We start from the raw sequence: 13,899 nt of genomic DNA, 5'->3' as shown, positions 1-13,899 counted from the left end.
TGACAAAAGTACAAAAAAAAGATTTTCAATAGTTGACTGACCAGCGTAATTGTATTTTGTAAATATAAACAAAGTTAGAATTTCATGCCTGCAACACACTCAACTAGTTGGGACAGAGTTAAATTAAGATTGAAATGTTCACAGCATATTCAACTGTTTAGAAGACTCCACAATAAGCAGGCTAATTGGAAAAAAAAGGTGAGATGTCATGATTGGATATAAAAGTAGCATCTGCCAAGGCTCAGCAAGTAAGGATGTGTTTTGTGGCTCACTCCTTTGTGCCAAAAATTGTGAGAAAATTGTTTGTCACTTGAAAGTTGCATGTGTGTGAAGGTACCACTGATGCAGAGGCATATATTTGGATTTTAGAGGGACATATGCCATAAAGGCAGTGTCTTTTCCATCGACATCCATGCTTACACAGCAGGACACACAGCCAGCCCTCATTCTGCACAGGCTACAACAGCAAGGCTTCGTAGACACAGAGTGCATGTCAAGTCCAGATCTGTCTCCTATTGAAAATGTACTGTATGGCGTATCATGAAGAGGAGAATTGGACAACAGCAAGCACAGTGGTATTATTATTATTATTATTAAGTGTTATTAAAAATTAAGGTGAATGTTAACATGCCTCTCCCCCAACTTTTGCTGAGTGTACTGCAGGCATGAAATTCTAACTTTTGTCAGTTAAATAAAGGTTCATGTGAATTAACAAATGCCAGATTTTGTTTTTTTTTCCTGAACACTGAAGGATAAACAGTTTGCTTAATAACATGAATCCAGTTTGGGTTCAGACTAAATTCGTAGCCAAACTGTTCAGACTGACAAACTTTAAAAAAAGAGCTACTGTGATTTGTGCTCAGACAAACCCAGAAATGAGAGAACTGAAGGAAATTTAGAACTTTGGTCATGGATTTAAGCAAAAGCAAAATACATTAGCTGACCCCAGAGTCTCCAGTCTACAGTGTGGACTCTCCATTCCAGCAGACAGCAGCTCCACTCCTGAATCGTGCAGGTTGATGTTGTAGCTTAGGTCCAGCTCTCTCATATGGGAGGGGTTGGACTTCAGAGCCGAGGCCACGACTTCACAGTGAGTCTCTAAGAGTCCAGAGTGAGAAAGCCTGTGATGACAGAGAATATAAAGCTTAAAGTAGCCTGAGCTGATCAAGCATGTATCACAAGGTTTGTGGTTTGAAACTTGAGCTCCTCCTGTCCACATGTTGAGGAGTCTGTGAGCAACATGATGAACCACAAATTACTGCTTTAGATAAAGTGTCTATCACTATCACAAATCACTGTACATGTGAACATGTGTCATATTGTGGTTACAAAGTGCGGTAGAAATGCACTAAAGCTCCTGAGCTCTCCCTCACTGGCAGAATGAACCTGGAGGCCATCTTATCAGCTGAGCAGTGTAATGAGGTTCTGTCTGAAGAAACCAGCTGCTAAATACACAAAGACTGTGGCTGCAAATTCAATAAAAAACACTGGAAATGCTGCTGTGCTGCTGTTTTCTCTGCATATCGTGACTTTAATATTACTGTTTTCAAATGGTGATATAATTTCTCATATTAAGCTTTAAAAATGCTCTCTATCGGTGAACATTACTAAACTAGCTTTTGAATTTACCAGTTTAGTTCAGTCCATTCAAATCCTACCAGAGACGTTAGTTCCAGCAGATCACAGGTATTAGATGTCTGTGTGTCTGTATATAAACAGAACAATAAACAGACACAGTATAGAAACAGACTGCAGACACTATATACACTGTAAAAAATGAGGACTGTCAAAACATTTTCAACACAAACTCTTAAATCCTCAAGTTTTCCGGCTGGATTTGTATAAAGCCTCCATCACCCAAAGAAAGATAGTTAGAAGATGATAGAAGATACTTGTGTCACTAACTTTTATAGTTTACATATGTGTAAAGTGTGTATCTTTACTTTAATACTCATGGTTTCAGCTTTACTTTGCTTTACAATGTCGATAATCACATCTGGACTTACTGAGCCTTTCTGCAGTTCCTCACAGCTGGAATCAGTCTCTGTCGTCCCTCCTCTGATGTGTTGTACTTCATCAGATCCAACTCATCCAGAACCTCCTCTGACATCTGCAGCATGTAGGCCAGAGCTGAGCAGTGGATCTCAGAGAGTTCCTTCTCTGATCTGTTCTCTGACTTCAGGAACTCTTGGATCTCTTGATGTAGTGAGTGGTCGTTCATCTCCATCAGACAGTGGAAGATGTTGATGCTTCTGTCAGGAGAGGCTGTTATGTTCATCTTTTTTTTCTTCTTCTTCTTCTTCAGGTTATTGATGGCTTTCTGGATAATTTCTGGACTGTTGTCTGTCTGACCCAGCAGGCCTCCTAAGAGTCTCTGGTTGGACTCCAGAGAGAGCCATGAAGGAAGCGAACAAACAGGTCCAGGTGGCCATTTTTATTTTCAAGGGATTTCATGATTGCTCCCATCAAGAAGACATCCAAGGTTGAATCAACATATTTTCCCCCCAGGAAGTCCTCCAGCACCTCTGTGTTGCTGCTGGTGTAACAGTGGAACATGTAAACTGCAGCCAGAAACTCCTGAACGCTCAGATGAACAAAGCAGTAGACTGTTTTCTGGAAGATCACACTCTCTCTTTTGAAGATCTCTGTACAAACTCCCGAGTACACCGAGACCTCTGTGACATCAAGACCACACTGCTCCAGGTCTTCTTGGTAGAACATGATGTTTCCTTTCTCCAGCTGTTCAAACGCCAGCCTCCCCAGTTAAGAAGAACATTGCTGTCAGCCTCCATCAGCTCCTGTGACTCGTCTCATGTCCCTCATCGTACTTCTGCTTCTTCCTCTTTATCTGAACCAGCAGGAAGTGTGAGTACAGGTCAGTCAGGGTCTTGGGCAGCTCTCCTCTCTGGTCTGTAGTCAACATGTGCTCCAGAACTGTAGCAGTGATCCAGCAGAAGACTGGGATTAGACACATGATGTGGAGGCTCCTGGAGGTCTTGATGTGTGAGATGATTCTGCTGGACAGCTCTTCATCACTGACTCTCCTCCTGAAGTACTCCTCCTTCTGGGCGTCTGTGAAGCCTCGTACTTCTGTTACCCTGTCAACACATGAAGGAGGGATCTGATTGGCTGCTGCAGGTCGGGAAGTTATCCAGACGAGAGCCGAGGGAAGCAGATTCCCCTCGATGAGGTTTGTCAGCAGCAGGTTGACTGATGACTTCTGTGTGACATCAGACACAACCTCATTGTTGTGGAAATCCAATGAAAGTCTGCTTTCATCCAGGCCGTCAAAGATGAACAACAGTTTACAGACAGCGAGCTTCTCTGCTGGGACCTTCTGTAATGTTGGATGGAAAACATGGAGCACCGTGAGAAGACTGTACTGCTCATCTTTGATCAAGTTCAGCTCCCTGAACGAGAGCAGAACCAGCAGACTGACATCTTGGTTTTCCAAGCCCTCTGCCCAGTCCAGAGTGAACTTCTGCACCGAGAAGGTTTTTCCAACACCAGCGACGCCGTTGGTCAGAACCACTCTGATGGGTCTCTGTTGGCCAGGTAAGGCTTTAAAGATGTCGTGGCACTTGATTGGAGTTTCATGGAGGGTCTCCATCTTGGAAGCTGTCTCAAGCTGCCTCACCTCATGTTGGGTATTAACCTCTTCACTCTGTCCCTCTGTGATATAGAGCTCAGTGTAGATCCTGTTGAGGGGGGGTTCCACTTCCTGTTTCATCACTTCCTTCAGTCACACGTTCACATCTCGTCCTCAGATTGATCTTATGTTCATCTAAAACCTCCCGCAGACCAAGACTCACTAAGGAAGAGAAAAATTTGACAGTCAGGTGATTTTTTTTCATTCTAAATAAAAAATGATCATTATAGAATATACAGAAAAGTAAAGCTTATAAAGTCCAGTTTGGGGAGCATCAGAAATAATGCTTCTTTTCTCAGCCTCTGACTGTGTGTTGGTGTACGTGTTTGATTGACAGCAGAGGTGACAGATGCAGCTGCAGCTCTTCATCTGAACAGCTCACCACTGTTCTCCTCCCTGCAATATTACCTGATACACTGACCAAATGATGCTAAATATATGAATTTCTTGTTGACCTGTTTTTATTGAATAGCACCGCTAAGGAAGCACTGCAAATCTCTGTGACAAACACACTACATTTCCTATAGCTGCTTCACAATAAAAGCCTTCTATTGGTGCAGAGAATAAAATGGTTTATAGCATACCAAAATATGTAAGGTTGTAAAGACTCAAAGAGGCACCAAACTACACAACGCAGGTGAGCTCACACCAGGCTCGTGTTCAGAAATACAGAGGAATTTCCACAGTTCCATAGTCCATTATTTAGGTAGTCTAAAAAATAGCTACATAGCCTACTCTAAATATTTTACAATGACCAACTTATCTAAGGGCAGTAACGCAACATAGTGTCTGCACTCAGTCCATTCCCTTCTCTCAGCGCTCTCCAATGAGTAAAAGCTACACCAATTGTTATACTGTTTGTGTTTGTCCTCGCCGTCCATCAAACAAAATGTTGGTAATATTTAACTTGCTGTTTTAGCTAGCCTACGCTGTGAGAATTTAAAAAACAGAGCGCTCTCTCTCTCTCTCTCTCTGTCTCTCACACAGACAATAATGAGCCGCCGTTCTCTCTCCCCCATCGGATTCTCCCTCACTCATGTCATTGCCAGAACCTCTTTTGCTGTTCTGCTTATATTTATCAAACAGGCAACATAGCTGGGGCTCGTGACAGCCAGCTTATCAAGAGCTTTTTAAACACTTGCACCCGCTTGGTTGCTTATTCAACAAGTCACAGAACATGATTGAGAACATTCTGATTGGTTAATGCAAAGACGGGGGGCATTATCATAGAAACTAACAAAATATTAGATCTTAAATAGCCGCGCTGCATGACACCAACAAATGTCACAAACAAAAACAACAAGTAGTGTTTTCAAACATGACAACATCAGCAGACAGGTGTCCAGTCTTACTTTGTACAGAGCTGCTCTGACCCGGCTGTCTGCAGTCCAGCTCTTGATCTGGATCTTTCTCCACAAAGGGGACAGGAGGAGTCTCCTGGTGAAGCAGACTGGTCCCAGTATAAGGTGATGCACTGTCTGCAGAACCAGTGTCCACAGCCGGTAGAGACTGGATCCTTCAGGACGTCCTGACACAAAGCACAGCAGGACGGCTGCTCCTCCACAGAAACAGGACTCCTCGTCTCCTCCTCTCTGTGGAGATTAACACATTCTCTATAACACATTATATTAGTGGTGACAAAGCCACGGCTCACACGTTGCAGCTCATTCCCTACATATATACGTATGTGGTTCCTCTATTCACATCCTTATGTTGTTTTTTATTTACTTTGGAATTTATGTAACAAAAACACACTAAGAGGTCAAATCACATGCATCTACCTTGTAACAAAACAAAAATGTTGTCAATCATCAAATCAGAGAAACTGGTGTCCAAAAAGCTAAACTTAGAAAAGTCCTGACACCTGTGCTGGAAACTGTCCATTTTATTCACAATACCTCGTGGTGGAGCTTCATGAAAATCACCTAGTGTTGTTCTGCTCCACTGCGACACAGCTTTCAAAGCAAAAAACCTGCCATTTGATTTTTTTTTTATATTAACCTGCAGTGAAACTGTTCCTGATGACAAGCAGTTGACCCACAGTTGATTTTACTTTAGGTGTTTTTGGTGTACATTTTGAAATTCACATTAGTGGCAGAATGTGGGATAAAATACTGTAAAGTAGATTCCACTGTCTGAGGCTGACTGTATGAAATACGTTGATTTAGCTGAAAATTACTTTCAGCTTCTTTATTGGAAGCCACAAGGAGGGATATTTACTATTTACTTGTGGGGATGGAGCAGTGGATACGGCACATGCCTTTGGTATCAGAGACCCGGGTTCAACTTCCCACTGTCCACCAATGTGTCCCTGAGCAAGACACTTAACCCCTCGTTGCTCCAGAGGCGTGCGACCTCTGACATAAATAGCAAATGTAAATCGCTTTGAGTGTGTGTGAATGTATGTGGTGCTGAGCAGAGTGTTGATGATTGTTTCTGCTTTAGTCTCTCTCTCTTCTTGTGTGTCTATAATCTGTCTATCTGCCCTTTGGACAGGAAAACTTTAAAATACATTGAATTTGAAAACTGAAAGTTGAATCTTCTTCAGGTCAGCTTACAGTAGAAACCGTCTCACATGACTCCTTTTGTCTGATGGTCTAGGTTCATTACTGAAGTTTGGAGGTGACTGTCTGGAGCAGTCACTCACCGTGGACTGAAAGCTGGATCCTAAAGGCTCCACTCTCCACCTGTGGAAATAAGAAATATTTTACATTCATAATTATACATGACAGGATTTGACAATAACGTATAGTTATTTCATCTCATCAGTTTCAGGAGTCCTATTCTGCCAGTTAGACTTTGATTCATAACACATCATTATTTAAGGTTTTCAACTTCATAGTTTTGAACCAGGACTTTTTTTTAAATCAAGTTAACAATAAGTTTTGTCAGATTAAGTACACAGCTGTAATTTCAGTGTGACAGACAAATATTTAATAAATATTTAGGTAAATATGAGTATGAGGACGGTATTAGCAGATACCCAAATTTATAATGACTCTCTGGTAATGGAATAAAAACATATTAAAAAGACAAATAATTACAAAGGAACAGTGTTGTCGTGTAGCTTAATGATTCACACCCACTTCGTGCTTTAGAGGTGTTTCAGAAGAGCACCTTCAGTGGTAGGGTGATCCCACCAAAATGCAAGACAGAACGGCGTCGTAAGTCTTTCCTGCCTGCCGCCATTAGGCTCTTAAACAGAAAATAACTGAGGGATTCTTTGTAACCTGATATTAATAGTATGACAAGATACTTGTCCTTAGTGCACTAACTTTTTGTGATTTGGGCTTCTTTTATTCGCTTTATCCTTGTATTGTTATTTATTTTTAGACTTTTATTTTTGACTAACTGACTACATGGATTGAGCTGTCTATGTGTGAGGACTGAATGTGATTGCTGCTACTGTAAAAGATTGTAATTTCCTGCAAAGGATCAAATAGAGTCTCTATCTATCTATCTTACCAGATAACATTAAAAACTGAATCATCTTCAAAGAGACTCTTACTTTGTTTCTGATGGTCTAGGTTCATTACTGAAGTTTGGAGGTGACTGTCTGGAGCAGTCACTCACCGTGGACTGAAAGCTGGATCCTAAAGGCTCCACTCTCCACCTGTGGAAGTAAGAAATATTTTACATTCATAATTATACATGACACAGGATTTGACAATAACGTATAGTTAGAGTTATTTCATCTCATCAGTTTCAGGAGTCCCATTCTGCCAGTTAGACTTTGATTCATAACACATCATTATTTAAGGTTTTCAACTTCATAATTTTGAACAAGGACTTTTTTTTTAAATTTAAAATTAAAAAATAAGGTTGATCAGATTAAGTACACAGCTGTTATTTCAGTGTGACAGACAAATATTTAATAAATATTTAGGTAAATATGAGTATGAGGACGGTATTAGCAGATACCCAAATTTATAATGACTCTCTGGTAATGGAATAAAAACATATTAAAAAGACAAATAATTACAAAGGAACAGTGTTGTCGTGTAGCTTAATGATTCACACCCACTTCGTGCTTTAGAGGTGTTTCAGAAGAGCACCTTCAGTGGTAGGGTGATCCCACCAAAATGCAAGACAGAACAGCATCGTAAGTCTTTCCTGCCTGCCGCCATTAGGCTCTTAAACAGAAAATAACTGAGGGATTCTTTGTAACCTGATATTAATAGTATGACAAGATACTTGTCCTTAGTGCACTAACTTTTTGTGATTTGGGCTTCTTTTATTCGCTTTATTCTTGTATTGTTATTTATTTTTATCTTTGGGTTTAGGACTCCAGTATATTCTAGTTTCTTTGGCGTACTGTTCACTTCACGGATTATTTTATCTACTGTATTTATTTTTAGACTTTTATTTTTGACTAACTGACTACATGGATTGAGCGGTCTATGTGTGAGGACTGAATGTGATTGCTGCTACTGTAAAAGATTGTAATTTCCTGCAAAGGATCAAATAGAGTCTCTATCTATCTATCTTACCAGATAACATTAAAAACTGAATCATCTTCAAAGAGCCTCTTACTTTGTTTCTGATGGTCTAGGTTCATTACTGAAGTTTGGAGGTGACTGTCTGGAGCAGTCACTCACCGTGGACTGAAAGCTGGATCCTGAAGGCTCCACTCTCCAACTGTGGAAATAAGAAATATTTTACATTCATAATTATACATGATGGGGGCATTTGGGAGTCTCTGGGGCGCGTTGTCGGGGTAGGTTTTGGTGCTCCTCCTCGGGGGTGCTTGACTGGGGGAGCTGGGCCCCGTCCAGGGTTCACATTGGCCTCGGGGGCTGCTGGCACTGCTTGCACTCTGGGGAGGGATGCCTCTGGCTGGGCTGGGGGACCGTTGGCCTGGTTGTCCCGCGTTATCGCTCCCTGGCGGCCGGGAGCTTCCCGGCACGGCTTTCTGCTGTTCTTCCTTGGGGCGGGGTACAGCTTCCCCCGGGACATGCGGTCTGGGGTCTTTTGCGCTTTGGGGGGTCGCAGGGTGCCCTGGCTTCTGGGGGTGGGGGTCTCTGTGCGGGTTGATCTGGTTGCCGTTTGGTGGGCTGCGGTGGGATTGTGGGGCGATTGTCGATGCATCTTGATGCATTGTGCTTCTTCCCTGTGCAGGGTCTCTGGATGGCTGCTGGGCGTTTAGTTTGTGCAGGGGAGGCATTTCCTCGTTGGCTTGGAGGGACCTGTTTGCGTCCCTGTTTACTTCGTTGGCCTCAGAGCCGCGCTTCCCCATTTCTCTGTCGGCCAGTTGTTGGACCCCTCTGGATGCTGAGGTATATAGTTAGTTTTCGGGATGTGCAGTGTGGGTGCGGGGCAGGGCTGTGCTCCGGTTTGTTCTGGGTTTGTGCCTGGAGTTCTCGGCCCTTGACGGGGTGGGTGGGTTGTTGGTGACATGCAGCTGAGCTAGTTGATTTTGCCTCGTTGCTGGTTTGGCTGGTGTTGCACGGCTGCCGGGGGGCGCGCTGTGCATGGGGGATGTCGGCCGGCGCCGGCGGCCTTAGTTTTTTCCGGCGGTTGGGGGGGACGGCGGACTTTTATTGCCGGGTGCACGGTGACCTGTGCGGCGCGTTTGCTGCCAGGCTGGGACTTGCTGCTGGTGTTTCTCTCCGCTGGCTTTCGCTGTCGTGTTATTCCGTTTGCTCTCTCTCGTTTGCCCGACCTCGCACGCGGGATTCGCGGGGGGCTGCTGGGCATTGGGTGTCGCCGTGCTCGCGCAGTGTGCGCGTTGGGCTCGTCACTTGTGCATTGGTGTTGATGATTGCGTCGCATTTGGGCATTTTGGTTGTTCGGTGCGCGGCGGTGGGGTGCTGGATGGGGGGGGGAGCACTAGTCTATGTTGTGTGCGCGCCGCGGTCGGTCCGGGCGCTGCTCTTCCGCAGGTTACGCTTTGCATTACGTTGTCAACTGGCATTTGGGTCGGGGTCTCCTGCGTTTGCATCGCGGTGCATCTGGGAGTCTATGTTTTTTTGATAGATTTTTTTATTTTTTTATTTCTCCCACCCCTATTGGCTACTGGGGTTCTTGCCTGCCTGTTACAGTCGTGGCGTCCCACTCTCACTAACAACTACATTCTTTAAACAGGCTTATGCGCACACACATGTACATACACACACATACAGACACACACACAGACACAAACAAACTTAGGTTGTCCCTGGTAGAATTATTCCTGATGCTTTTCTTTCAGTTACTTATTTAAATTAATTATTATTCCAGCTCTCGTGGCTGTGCTGTGTTGCTTATTTAATGTGCTGGACTGTTTCTTGTTTTCATTTTTCTCTTAGTTGTCTTAATATGTCAGCTGTTTATTGCTGCTGTTCGGCTGGTTGTCTTTTACTTTTATTATTATTTTTATTGTTTGTTTTTGTGTTTGTTTGTTGTTTTCTCCTCACCAAGCCCCCCCTCTCTGTTCTATTGCAGGTTTCATTGCTTTCTGCAATTGGCATTTCCCCACCTGTTGTCCCCACCTTCCATCCCCCTTCTCTTACAGGTCTTGTCCTTTCTCTGTGCTGTCTGTTTGTGCCCCCCCATCCCCGTGTCTGCCCCCCTGTCCTGCTCTGTGACAAATCAATACATAATTAAATAAATAATAAAACAGACAAAGGAGTATTTTAATACTCTCTTGTTCAAGTAAAATCTGTCTGGCACAATATGGTATCCAGGTCATTATACTCTATACCAGGCTGCTGGGCAGGACAGGTTAAAATAAAATAAATAATAATAATAATAATAATAATAATAATTATACATGACACAGGATTTGACAATAACGTATAGTTAGAGTTATTTCATCTCATCAGTTTCAGGAGTCCCAATCTGCCAGTTAGACTTTGATTCATAACACATCATTATTTAAGGTTTTCAACTTCATAATTTTGAACAAGGACTTTTTTTTATTTATTTTTTTTATAAATCAAGTCGCACCATAAAAATAAGTTATTTCAGTGTGCCAGACACATATTTAATAAATATTTAGGTAAATATAAGTATGAGGACGGTATTAGCAGATACCCAAAACTGAATCATCTTCAAAGAGACTCTTACTTTGTTTCTGAGGGTCCAGGTTCATTACTGAAGTTCGGAGGTGACTGTCTGGAGCAGTCACTCACCGTGGACTGAAAGCTGGATACTGAAGGCTCCACTCTCCACCTGTGGAAATAAGAAATAAGGCAGTGCTGGAAAATATTGGTAGCCACAGACAATGTTGACACTTTGGGCCAAATTTGGACATTTTCACTTTAGTTGGCAGCGGTTTAGACAATAATGGCTGTGTGATGTGTTATTTTAAGGGAACCAAAAATTTACACTGTTATACAAGCTGTACATTCACTACTTTAGCAAAGCTTGTAGCAAAGTGTCATTTCTACACTTAGATAAGAAAATGAAATAACAAAAAAAAACACATTGGTTTCTAATCAGAGTGACTCCTGACTGAACAGATAAGGCACTAAGATTAACTAAGCCTGGCTGTTGGCCTGGACTGGAGCAGGCTAGCTGCAGAGAATAAATCAACATGGAAACTGATGTGCTACTTCTTTCGTGAAACTGAGTCATAGCTTAATTCAGCCAGGAAAACTAGAAAATCCCGGGTTTGATCCACTATCTTGGTTTTGTGAAACAGCCCTCAGATTTTCAGTATGTGGATCAAGTAGGTCAAATAAAGTTTGTCAGATTAAGTACACAGCTGTTATTTCAGCATGACAGATACATATTTAATAAACATTTAGGTAACTTTAAGTATCAGGTTGTAGAAGGTATCAGCAGATACCCAAATTGATAATGACTCGGATCAGGATCACGGCCAAAACCTTCATCAGGACTTCTTTGGTGACGGAATAAAAACTTTTTTAAACATCACATAATTACAAGAGAACAGTGTTGAAGTGCAGGTTATAACATTAAAAACTGAATCATCTTCAAACAGACTCTTACTTTGTTTCTGAGGGTCCAGGTTCTTTACTAAAGTCTGGAGGTTTTTCTATAGACCAGTCACTCTTCATAGACAGACAGGAGGATGTTGGAGACTCTGCTCTGTTCCCCTCTTCCTTCAAATCACACATCTTCTCAAGTCTGACAGGTAAATCAGTAACACAGGAGACAAAGACAAGAATTCTTTCAGTTAGCTAGCCTTTACCAAGTATTTCCTCTCTTCTCTGTTTCTACAGGCTATATACACTCCCTGTATTTCACTGTGTTTGTTAATAAAATATTGTGTTAATAAAGTTTTGGGGAAAAAAACCCTCTTTACTCTTTAGGTTACAAGTAAGCCCTGAGATGAACTCTTCCAATGAATCGTGAGGAAATGCCGTGGAAGGAACGGTCAACTTGATCGTGAACTTAATTCACGCACATTTTAAGCGTTGAAATGTTTTAATTGTCTGGGCTGTAACTACAAACAGCTAACAGACCATAATGTCATTTTACAATGTGGGCTTATCCTGTATACACCAGTGATGTAACATTTTCTACCTCTAACCAGCTACATTTTGGTGATATCTTTAGTTACTTTGCTGATATAGATTATTAATACAAAATCAAAATCAAGTGGTGAAAACTAACTAAGTTAATTTACTCATCTACTCATTTGTCTGACAGCTTTAGTTACTTTTCAGATTACAATTTTTCATCCCCTTCTGGTCCTGGGAAGGGGATCAACTACGTATCTCCCCATGTTTGAAATGTTGCTTTACGTGTTGAGAAACTTCTCCTTTTTCATTTAAATAAACTATTCAAACCCCTCTTGGATCAGCTGGAAAATGCATCTTCACAAAGCTGAAAACAGGACAGTGGCACTACAAACACTTGATGATCTAATCGACCATGATGCTTTGGTTTTGAGTGCAGGACATCTTATAGCGGGAGTAGTTTTACTCTGTGGTATTAGTATTTTCACTAAAGTAAAGGATCTGAAAACTTCTACAACTGGCTACACAGCAGTATATGAAGTAATCAAGTAAATATAATGAAGTAAAATAATCCCCACCTTTACCAGCTGCAACATTAAAGTGATCAACATGCACATTAATGCATCACTAATTAGACTCTATGATTCTAAAATGGGCCATTCTGCATAATCAGCACTTTTATTTGTAGTACTTTAATATATATTTTGATGCTAGTACTTTTGTCCTAGTACTCAATACAAAGAGTTTGACTGGAGGAGTATTTTAAACTGTGGTGCTGCTATTTGTATTCCTCCTCTGCAGCTCTTCCCGGGGTTCACGGTTTTTAAGGGAGTTTTTCTGATCTGAATCGAGGGTCTAAGCATAGAGGGGGGGTCGGATGCTCGATCGCAAAGCCATATTTGTCCAAATTGTGATACTGGGCTATAAATAAAACTGACTTGACTTGATACTTTGTCTGACTGTTCGCGCACTGACAGGACCAACAAGCGATATCTGAGCGCCTACAGTCCACGATTAAACTAAACTAGACTTCTCTGTCAATAAAATAATGACGTCAAACTTACGCTGCCAGCTGCGTTACGGCCTTTCACATAGAAAACGATTTATGGTGGGTTCTGCGGGGTCGCCAGCAGTGCGCAACAACAAACCGGCGCAGCCCTCTGAAGATGTTGGGCCAGCGACAGACCTGCTTCTTCATTTCTTCTTGTTTTTGCATTTTAGGGCTGTGGTAACCAGCATTCAGGTTCATTACCGCCACCTATTGTGTATGAAAATGATCTGTCCCTTTGACCAAACAAACAAAAACAACCCCCGCATTTCACTGAACACTAAATTATTTTGATCAGCCCAAATTTCCATCACAATCTGGAAAACTCATTCCAATCCAAGCTTCCTGATTTCGGTTCTGGAGAGTTTTGGTAGTAAAAAATATCATGTGTGAAGTCAAGTCATTTTGAGGTATAATCAGAATCAGAAATACTTTATTGATCCCCGAGGGGAAATTCTTTTGTCACAATTGCACACTCGTCAAAAGGTAGATAGAGTATATAAATATACTGATATAAAAGGTGTGTGGTTATGTACAATATCTACATTATTAAGAATTATTATGATGAACCAAAAAGGGACAAGTGAATAAATAGCAGCAGAGAATATTGCACATTAATTATTAAACAGGTAATATTGGACAGAGAATAGATAATGAGGTCTAGTTTAATAACTGACTAAGTGTCAGACACTTAAAGGGAGGAGTTATTTAGTTTGATGGCCACAGACAGGAATGACTTCCTGTCCATGTGCACTCCCAGGTATTTATAATCCTCCACAATGTCCACAGGGACC

At 41.8% G+C, this 13,899-nt stretch overlaps 1 protein-coding gene and 1 pseudogene across 2 annotated transcripts in view; both read right to left on the bottom strand.

Annotated features, from left to right (window-relative positions):
- The window catches only part of LOC119896449, a 37,008-nt pseudogene extending 23,733 nt beyond the window's left edge, over positions 1 to 13,275 (bottom strand).
- Positions 1 to 13,899, bottom strand: part of LOC119893815 (NACHT, LRR and PYD domains-containing protein 12-like) — a 636,326-nt gene that overhangs the window by 40,099 nt on the left and 582,328 nt on the right. The gene's annotated exons all lie outside the window — the stretch shown is intronic.

The sequence above is a fragment of the Micropterus salmoides genome, unplaced genomic scaffold, assembly GCF_014851395.1.
Source record: "Micropterus salmoides isolate LMB-PRFRI ecotype aquatic unplaced genomic scaffold, ASM1485139v1 Ms_hic_scaffold_1, whole genome shotgun sequence".
Classification (NCBI taxonomy): Eukaryota; Metazoa; Chordata; class Actinopteri; order Centrarchiformes; family Centrarchidae; genus Micropterus; species Micropterus salmoides.
The sequence above is the reverse complement of the archived record's forward strand: the minus strand, read 5'-3'. Positions and strand labels throughout refer to the sequence as shown.